The sequence below is a fragment of the Schistocerca americana genome, unplaced genomic scaffold, assembly GCF_021461395.2.
Source record: "Schistocerca americana isolate TAMUIC-IGC-003095 unplaced genomic scaffold, iqSchAmer2.1 HiC_scaffold_722, whole genome shotgun sequence".
NCBI lineage: Eukaryota > Metazoa > Arthropoda > Insecta > Orthoptera > Acrididae > Schistocerca > Schistocerca americana.
Genome location: NW_025726481.1, coordinates 42,501 through 52,500, shown reverse-complemented (window position 1 = coordinate 52,500; position 10,000 = coordinate 42,501). Strand labels below are relative to the sequence as shown.

Genomic DNA, 10,000 nt, shown 5'->3' with positions numbered 1-10,000 from the left:
ACCTTAACCTAACCTATGTCGTACCTTAACCTAACCTATGTCGTACCTTAACCTAACCTATGTCGTACCTTAACCTAACCTATGTCGTACCTTAACCTAACCTATGTCGTACCTTAACCTAACCTATGTCGTACCTTAACCTAACCTATGTCGTACCTTAACCTAACCTATGTCGTACCTTAACCTAACCTATGTCGTACCTTAACCTAACCTATGTCGTACCTTAACCTAACCTATGTCGTACCTTAACCTAACCTATGTCGTACCTTAACCTAACCTATGTCGTACCTTAACCTAACCTATGTCGTACCTTAACCTAACCTATGTCGTACCTTAACCTAACCTATGTCGTACCTTAACCTAACCTATGTCGTACCTTAACCTAACCTATGTCGTACCTTAACCTAACCTATGTCGTACCTTAACCTAACCTATGTCGTACCTTAACCTAACCTATGTCGTACCTTAACCTAACCTATGTCGTACCTTAACCTAACCTATGTCGTACCTTAACCTAACCTATGTCGTACCTTAACCTAACCTATGTCGTACCTTAACCTAACCTATGTCGTACCTTAACCTAACCTGTATTGCGCCTTAACCTAACCTGTATTGCGCCTTAACCTAACCTGTATTGCGCCTTAACGTAACCTGTATTGCGCCTTAACGTAACCTGTATTGCGCCTTAACGTAACCTGTATTGCGCCTTAACGTAACCTGTATTGCGCCTTAACGTAACCTGTATTGCGCCTTAACGTAACCTGTATTGCGCCTTAACGTAACCTGTATTGCGCCTTAACGTAACCTGTATTGCGCCTTAACGTAACCTGTATTGCGCCTTAACGTAACCTGTATTGCGCCTTAACGTAACCTGTATTGCGCCTTAACGTAACCTGTATTGCGCCTTAACGTAACCTGTATTGCGCCTTAACGTAACCTGTATTGCGCCTTGACGTAACCTGTATTGCGCCTTAACGTAACCTGTATTGCGCCTTAACGTAACCTGTATTGCGCCTTAACGTAACCTGTATTGCGCCTTAACGTAACCTGTATTGCGCCTTAACGTAACCTGTATTGCGCCTTAACGTAACCTGCATTGCGCCTTAACGTAACCTGTATTGCGCCTTAACGTAACCTGTATTGCGCCTTAACGTAACCTGTATTGCGCCTTAACGTAACCTGTATTGCGCCTTAACGTAACCTGTATTGCGCCTTAACGTAACCTGTATTGCGCCTTAACGTAACCGATATTGCGGCTTAACGTAACCTATATTGCGCCGTAACGTAACCTATATTGCGCCGTAACGTAACCCACATTGCCCCTTAACGTAACCCACATTGCCCCTTAACGTAACCCAACACACGTTGGGCCTTAACCCAACACACGTTGGGCCTTAACCCAACACACGTTGGGCCTTAACCCAACACACGTTGGGCCTTAACCCAACACACGTTGGGCCTTAACCCAACACACGTTGGGCCTTAACCCAACACACGTTGGGCCTTAACCCAACACACGTTGGGCCTTAACCCAACACACGTTGGGCCTTAACCCAACACACGTTGGGCCTTAACCCAACACACGTTGGGCCTTAACCCAACACACGTTGGGCCTTAACCCAACACACGTTGGGCCTTAACCCAACACACGTTGGGCCTTAACCCAACACACGTTGGGCCTTAACCCAACACACGTTGGGCCTTAACCTGCTCTGTAATTGTCATACGACGCGTTAAATTAGTGTAGTGTTGCCTAACTGCAACCCCCGCAATATAGTTTGCTACTCGCACTGCCCGGTCCCCAGTGTATCGCTTCATGTTAAACACCTTGCAGCTATACACTGTAATGTGGATGGCAGCAGGACGTACATGCTCAATGCCCTTTGCAGTTGTTCATTGGCATTTGCAGTTGTTCATTGGCATTCGCATGTGCGAAGCACTTAGCCTACGCTGTGGTACGGCCTGTGTCAACTGTCCGCTGATGTTGTACGTCCAAATCACACACTGTACTGCACATTGGTCCTCATGTACTGAATGATACATCGTGGTACATGTGACCGTACAACGACTGCGCCAACAACGGCGAACCATGCGGTCCAAATGTTGTGCACTCAGCTACGTGTCGTCTCCCTATAAGAGCTGGATTGCAGTGTGGTATGCCCTGGATGGCGATCAGCATGAGCCGTCTGTTGATGTAGTGGCGCGTGTTGTCAGACGTAGTCGTCTCTTCTCACACACCGTGATAGCATGGTGCACTGCGTTCCACATCTGCGACATGCGACAGAGGCCGGTTGACAGTCGTTCGCGCAATGGACATCGCATACGTACGGGGGCCACCTTCCACGTGTTCGCGAAGCGTGCACATGTTGTTGCGTGTATGTGGGCAGACATAGTGTGTCGTGACACCTGACACAGGCATGCAACAATCGTTGAATTTGCAAATGGCGATGGACGCCTACGTTTGCTGGTGACGTTATGCAAATGAACAACTGGTAAACCGTTGTGGTGCGGTTGTTCTCGCTAGAGGTGAATCAGTGATGGCGACGATCGGTTGAGCTACCAACCGGTTGTTCCAGCGATACCCACCATGCCCACGAACGTGAATGGCATCTGGGTGTGAAGCGATACGCGGCGGTGGCTGGGTGGGACCGTCCCCGGCCGGTGAGGGGGGGCCTCCCGGCGTGCTGGCCGCGCGGTGCGTGGGCGCACGCGCTACAGCCGGCTGGTGGGGGCGGCCAGTGGCAGGCGCGCCGGCCGACGGAGGCGGCAGGCGGCGCAGCTGCGCGCCGGCGCACCCTGCACGCGGCGCCGTGCGGCCAAAGTAGGTCCTCGCGGGCCCGGTGCGAAGCGCGGTGGACATCTGCAGTGTGCTGGTCCGATTGAGGACTGTGTGCGCTGAGGATGCGCCGCCGCCCGGCGCTCGGCGCCGCGACGCCGTCTGCTGCTCGGTCGCCTCTGCGGTTCTCGCAGGTGGTTTGTATCGCAGCTGTGCGGACGTGTTGGCGCGTGCGCTGTGCTGGGAGAGTTCGCTTCGGCACCCAAGTGGGGCTTTTGTCCTTCTGTGGCGCTGGCGTTGGAGCTGCCGGTCACCGTAGGTGGCGCGTGTTGTCTCCCGCCGGCAATGCCACGACAGCACGCTCCCGGGCCTCTGTCGGCAGCGGCAAGCTCAGTTGGGAGCACGGGTGGTCGCACCTAAAGCGTCTACTCGCCAAACTCCGGGCGATTGCGCCTCTCTCGAACCCGACCAAGTACTTAGGACGGCGCTGCGCGCCGCCGGGACCTGAGAGGGTTTCGAGGTGTATTGTGCAGGGGAGCTCAGCCTCCTCCTGTTTGCAGAATAATTGAGCGGACGCTTGCGTGTTCGCGCGGGCCCCCGGGACACACTCCCGGGCGGCCGGCTGCTCAGCTCTAGTTGACGCAGCTCCCTGGTTGATCCTGCCAGTAGTCATATGCTTGTCTCAAAGATTAAGCCATGCATGTCTCAGTACAAGCCGCATTAAGGTGAAACCGCGAATGGCTCATTAAATCAGTTATGGTTCCTTAGATCGTACCCACGTTACTTGGATAACTGTGGTAATTCTAGAGCTAATACATGCAAACAGAGTCCCGACCAGAGATGGAAGGGACGCTTTTATTAGATCAAAACCAATCGGTCGGCTCGTCCGGTCCGTTTGCCTTGGTGACTCTGAATAACTTTGGGCTGATCGCACGGTCCTCGTACCGGCGACGCATCTTTCAAATGTCTGCCTTATCAACTGTCGATGGTAGGTTCTGCGCCTACCATGGTTGTAACGGGTAACGGGGAATCAGGGTTCGATTCCGGAGAGGGAGCCTGAGAAACGGCTACCACATCCAAGGAAGGCAGCAGGCGCGCAAATTACCCACTCCCGGCACGGGGAGGTAGTGACGAAAAATAACGATACGGGACTCATCCGAGGCCCCGTAATCGGAATGAGTACACTTTAAATCCTTTAACGAGTATCTATTGGAGGGCAAGTCTGGTGCCAGCAGCCGCGGTAATTCCAGCTCCAATAGCGTATATTAAAGTTGTTGCGGTTAAAAAGCTCGTAGTTGGATTTGTGTCCCACGCTGTTGGTTCACCGCCCGTCGGTGTTTAACTGGCATGTATCGTGGGACGTCCTGCCGGTGGGGCGAGCCGAAGGCGTGCGACGCGCCTCGTGCGTGCTCGTGCGTCCCGAGGCGGACCCCGTTGCAATCCTACCAGGGTGCTCTTGAGTGAGTGTCTCGGTGGGCCGGCACGTTTACTTTGAACAAATTAGAGTGCTTAAAGCAGGCAAGCCCGCCTGAATACTGTGTGCATGGAATAATGGAATAGGACCTCGGTTCTATTTTGTTGGTTTTCGGAACCCGAGGTAATGATTAATAGGGACAGGCGGGGGCATTCGTATTGCGACGTTAGAGGTGAAATTCTTGGATCGTCGCAAGACGAACAGAAGCGAAAGCATTTGCCAAGTATGTTTTCATTAATCAAGAACGAAAGTTAGAGGTTCGAAGGCGATCAGATACCGCCCTAGTTCTAACCATAAACGATGCCAGCCAGCGATCCGCCGCAGTTCCTCCGATGACTCGGCGGGCAGCCTCCGGGAAACCAAAGCTTTTGGGTTCCGGGGGAAGTATGGTTGCAAAGCTGAAACTTAAAGGAATTGACGGAAGGGCACCACCAGGAGTGGAGCCTGCGGCTTAATTTGACTCAACACGGGAAACCTCACCAGGCCCGGACACCGGAAGGATTGACAGATTGATAGCTCTTTCTTGATTCGGTGGGTGGTGGTGCATGGCCGTTCTTAGTTGGTGGAGCGATTTGTCTGGTTAATTCCGATAACGAACGAGACTCTAGCCTGCTAACTAGTCGCGTGACATCCTTCGTGCTGTCAGCGATTACTTTTCTTCTTAGAGGGACAGGCGGCTTCTAGCCGCACGAGATTGAGCAATAACAGGTCTGTGATGCCCTTAGATGTTCTGGGCCGCACGCGCGCTACACTGAAGGAATCAGCGTGTCTTCCTAGGCCGAAAGGTCGGGGTAACCCGCTGAACCTCCTTCGTGCTAGGGATTGGGGCTTGCAATTGTTCCCCATGAACGAGGAATTCCCAGTAAGCGCGAGTCATAAGCTCGCGTTGATTACGTCCCTGCCCTTTGTACACACCGCCCGTCGCTACTACCGATTGAATGATTTAGTGAGGTCTTCGGACTGGTACGCGGCATTGACTCTGTCGTTGCCGATGCTACCGGAAAGATGACCAAACTTGATCATTTAGAGGAAGTAAAAGTCGTAACAAGGTTTCCGTAGGTGAACCTGCGGAAGGATCATTACCGACTAGACTGCATGTCGTTCGATGTGCGTGTCGTGTCGCGCAACACGCTACCTGTACGGCTCGCAGTAGCCGTGCGCCGCGTGCGGAACCACGCGTGCTTCTCAAAACTAACGCCAATGTTGTGTGGTACGAGCGCTGAAGCGCTGGAGCGGCTGGCCTGCGGCACCTGGCGCCTGGCGCCGGTTTTGAATGACTTTCGCCCGACTGCCTGTCCGCTCCGGTGTGGAGCCGTACGACGCCCATCGGCCGTGAGGCCGTTGGACACAGAACGCTTGAACAGGGGCCGCCACACGCCTACGTCCCGCCTATGCAACTGTCTTGAAAGAGACAGTGGAAACTAAGAAAAGATCACCCAGGACGGTGGATCACTCGGCTCGTGGGTCGATGAAGAACGCAGCAAATTGCGCGTCGACATGTGAACTGCAGGACACATGAACATCGACGTTTCGAACGCACATTGCGGTCCATGGATTCCGTTCCCGGGCCACGTCTGGCTGAGGGTCGGCTACGTATACTGAAGCGCGCGGCGTTTGCCCCGCTTCGCAGACCTGGGAGCGTCGCGGCCGCCTGTGGGGCCGGCCGCGCCTCCTGAAACGTGCGATGCGCGCCCGTCGCCTGGCGGTTCGCATACCGGTACTTACTCGGTAGCGTGCACAGCCGGCTGGCGGTGTGGCGTGCGACACCTCGTACAACGACCTCAGAGCAGGCGAGACTACCCGCTGAATTTAAGCATATTACTAAGCGGAGGAAAAGAAACTAACAAGGATTCCCCCAGTAGCGGCGAGCGAACAGGGAAGAGTCCAGCACCGAACCCCGCAGGCTGCCGCCTGTCGTGGCATGTGGTGTTTGGGAGGGTCCACTACCCCGACGCCTCGCGCCGAGCCCAAGTCCAACTTGAATGAGGCCACGGCCCGTAGAGGGTGCCAGGCCCGTAGCGGCCGGTGCGAGCGTCGGCGGGACCTCTCCTTCGAGTCGGGTTGCTTGAGAGTGCAGCTCCAAGTGGGTGGTAAACTCCATCTGAGACTAAATATGACCACGAGACCGATAGCGAACAAGTACCGTGAGGGAAAGTTGAAAAGAACTTTGAAGAGAGAGTTCAAAAGTACGTGAAACCGTTCTGGGGTAAACGTGAGAAGTCCGAAAGGTCGAACGGGTGAGATTCACGCCCATCCGGCCACAGGCCTCCGCCCTCGGCAGATGGGGCCGGCCGCCCGCGCGGAGCAATCCGCGGCGGGGTCGTGTCCGGTTGCCTTTCCACTCGCCGCGGGGTGGGGCCGTTCCGGTGTGCGGTGGGCCGCACTTCTCCCCTAGTAGGACGTCGCGACCCGCTGGGTGCCGGCCTACGGCCCGGGTGCGCAGCCTGTCCTTCCGCGGGCCTCGGTTCGCGTCTGTTGGGCAGAGCCCCGGTGTCCTGGCTGGCTGCCCGGCGGTATATCTGGAGGAGTCGATTCGCCCCTTTGGGCGCTCGGGCTCCCGGCAAGCGCGCGCGGTTCTTCCCGGATGACGGACCTACCTGGCCCGGCCCCGGACCCGCGCCGCTGTTGGCTCGGGATGCTCTCGGGCGGAATAATCGCTCCCGTCAGCGGCGCTTCAGCTTTGGACAATTTCACGACCCGTCTTGAAACACGGACCAAGGAGTCTAACATGTGCGCGAGTCATTGGGCTGTACGAAACCTAAAGGCGTAATGAAAGTGAAGGTCTCGCCTTGCGCGGGCCGAGGGAGGATGGGGCTTCCCCGCCCTTCACGGGGCGGCGGCCTCCGCACTCCCGGGGCGTCTCGTCCTCATTGCGAGGTGAGGCGCACCTAGAGCGTACACGTTGGGACCCGAAAGATGGTGAACTATGCCTGGCCAGGACGAAGTCAGGGGAAACCCTGATGGAGGTCCGTAGCGATTCTGACGTGCAAATCGATCGTCGGAGCTGGGTATAGGGGCGAAAGACTAATCGAACCATCTAGTAGCTGGTTCCCTCCGAAGTTTCCCTCAGGATAGCTGGTGCTCGTACGAGTCTCATCCGGTAAAGCGAATGATTAGAGGCCTTGGGGCCGAAACGACCTCAACCTATTCTCAAACTTTAAATGGGTGAGATCTCCGGCTTGCTTGATATGCTGAAGCCGCGAGCAAACGACTCGGATCGGAGTGCCAAGTGGGCCACTTTTGGTAAGCAGAACTGGCGCTGTGGGATGAACCAAACGCCGAGTTAAGGCGCCCGAATCGACGCTCATGGGAAACCATGAAAGGCGTTGGTTGCTTAAGACAGCAGGACGGTGGCCATGGAAGTCGGAATCCGCTAAGGAGTGTGTAACAACTCACCTGCCGAAGCAACTAGCCCTGAAAATGGATGGCGCTGAAGCGTCGTGCCTATACTCGGCCGTCAGTCTGGCAGTCATGGCCGGTCCTTGCGGCCGGCCGCGAAGCCCTGACGAGTAGGAGGGTCGCGGCGGTGGGCGCAGAAGGGTCTGGGCGTGAGCCTGCCTGGAGCCGCCGTCGGTGCAGATCTTGGTGGTAGTAGCAAATACTCCAGCGAGGCCCTGGAGGGCTGACGCGGAGAAGGGTTTCGTGTGAACAGCCGTTGCACACGAGTCAGTCGATCCTAAGCCCTAGGAGAAATCCGATGTTGATGGGGGCCGTCATAGCATGATGCACTTTGTGCTGGCCCCCGTTGGGCGAAAGGGAATCCGGTTCCTATTCCGGAACCCGGCAGCGGAACCGATACAAGTCGGGCCCCTCTTTTAGAGATGCTCGTCGGGGTAACCCAAAAGGACCCGGAGACGCCGTCGGGAGATCGGGGAAGAGTTTTCTTTTCTGCATGAGCGTTCGAGTTCCCTGGAATCCTCTAGCAGGGAGATAGGGTTTGGAACGCGAAGAGCACCGCAGTTGCGGCGGTGTCCCGATCTTCCCCTCGGACCTTGAAAATCCGGGAGAGGGCCACGTGGAGGTGTCGCGCCGGTTCGTACCCATATCCGCAGCAGGTCTCCAAGGTGAAGAGCCTCTAGTCGATAGAATAATGTAGGTAAGGGAAGTCGGCAAATTGGATCCGTAACTTCGGGATAAGGATTGGCTCTGAGGATCGGGGCGTGTCGGGCTTGGTCGGGAAGTGGGTCAGCGCTAACGTGCCGGGCCTGGGCGAGGTGAGTGCCGTAGGGGTGCCGGTAAGTGCGGGCGTTTAGCGCGGGCGTGGTCTGCTCTCGCCGTTGGTTGGCCTCGTGCTGGCCGGCGGTGCAGGATGCGCGCGCCTGCGCGGCGTTCGCGCCCCGGTGCTTCAACCTGCGTGCAGGATCCGAGCTCGGTCCCGTGCCTTGGCCTCCCACGGATCTTCCTTGCTGCGAGGCCGCGTCCGCCTTAGCGTGCTCCTCCGGGGGCGCGCGGGTGCGCGGATTCTCTTCGGCCGCCATTCAACGATCAACTCAGAACTGGCACGGACTGGGGGAATCCGACTGTCTAATTAAAACAAAGCATTGCGATGGCCCTAGCGGGTGTTGACGCAATGTGATTTCTGCCCAGTGCTCTGAATGTCAACGTGAAGAAATTCAAGCAAGCGCGGGTAAACGGCGGGAGTAACTATGACTCTCTTTGGTCTGCTGGACTTCTGGGCGGACCTCTTCACCAAGAAGCCCATCTCCACCGCGGGCTTCATTCGTGACCGCCTCCTCCCGCACTCAGAGCCTGTCGCTCTCGAGTGCATATGGGGGCCGGTCACACATGAGGAGGTCGCCGCCGCGTTGCCGCCCAGGGGATCAGCAGCCGGGCCGGACGGCCTTACCCCAGCGGAGTTGCGGCGTCTGCCGCACGAAGTCCTGGTGAAAGTGATGAATCTCTTCCTTCTGGCCCGCGCCCTTCCGGAACGCCTGCTTCGCGCGCGGACGTCCCTTCTCCCGAAAACGGCTGCACCAACATCCCCCGCTGACTTTCGCCCCATTACGGTCTGCTCGGTGTTGGCGCGGACCTTTCACAAGGTTCTCGCGTCACGCCTGATGCGCGCTTGTGCTGTGGACGAACGTCAGCGGGCATTCATCCCTCGGGATGGGATGTTGGAAAATACCTTCATCTTGGACACTGCTCTCACCGACGCAGTTCGCTCCTGCCGCTCTGTCTTTGTGGCATCGATCGACGTATCTAAGGCATTCGATTCGGTAGATCATGCTGCCCTTCGCCCCGTGCTGAAGGCGCATGGCCTGCCGGATTGCTTTGTCGAGTATGTCGAGCGGTGCTACGAGGGCAGCACGACAGTGATAGCGGACGGCGCCGGCGTGGGCGTGTCTGTGCAGCCAGCACGGGGCGTTCGCCAGGGCGATCCCCTCTCCCCCCTCCTGTTCAACTTTGCGGTGGACTACGTTTTAGGCCAACTGCCCTCCCACATCGGAGCTCGGATCCTCGGTCGCAGAGTCAACGCTGCGGCCTTTGCAGATGACGTCTTGCTGTTTGCAGCGACCCCGAGGGGCTTGCAGTCCCTCATCGACGCAGCTACCGCAGCCCTCGCCCACCTGGGGCTGCAGATCAACGCCCGGAAGTGTTTCACCCTCGCCTTAGTCGCGTCAGGGCGCGAGAAGAAGGTGAAGGTGGACAGCAATGTCACCTTCACAGCAGGCAATACCACCATGCCTGCCCTGCGTGTGGGTGAAACCTTCCGGTACCTGGGGCTGCAATTTTCCACGGCGGGTCGCTGT

The 10,000-nt window shown here is 56.8% G+C and overlaps 2 non-coding genes and 1 pseudogene across 2 annotated transcripts; all 3 read left to right on the top strand.

Annotated features, from left to right (window-relative positions):
* Positions 1-3,422: 3,422 nt before the first annotated feature.
* On the top strand, positions 3,423-5,332 carry LOC124589747. The gene has a single exon (XR_006976240.1). It is a non-coding gene; the product is annotated as a small subunit ribosomal RNA (ribosomal RNA).
* A 351-nt stretch (positions 5,333-5,683) lies between these two features.
* Positions 5,684-5,838, top strand: LOC124589754. The gene has a single exon (XR_006976244.1). It is a non-coding gene; the product is annotated as a 5.8S ribosomal RNA (ribosomal RNA).
* Positions 5,839-6,026: 188 nt separating this feature from the next.
* LOC124589751 overlaps positions 6,027-10,000 on the top strand; it is a 7,032-nt pseudogene continuing 3,058 nt past the window's right edge.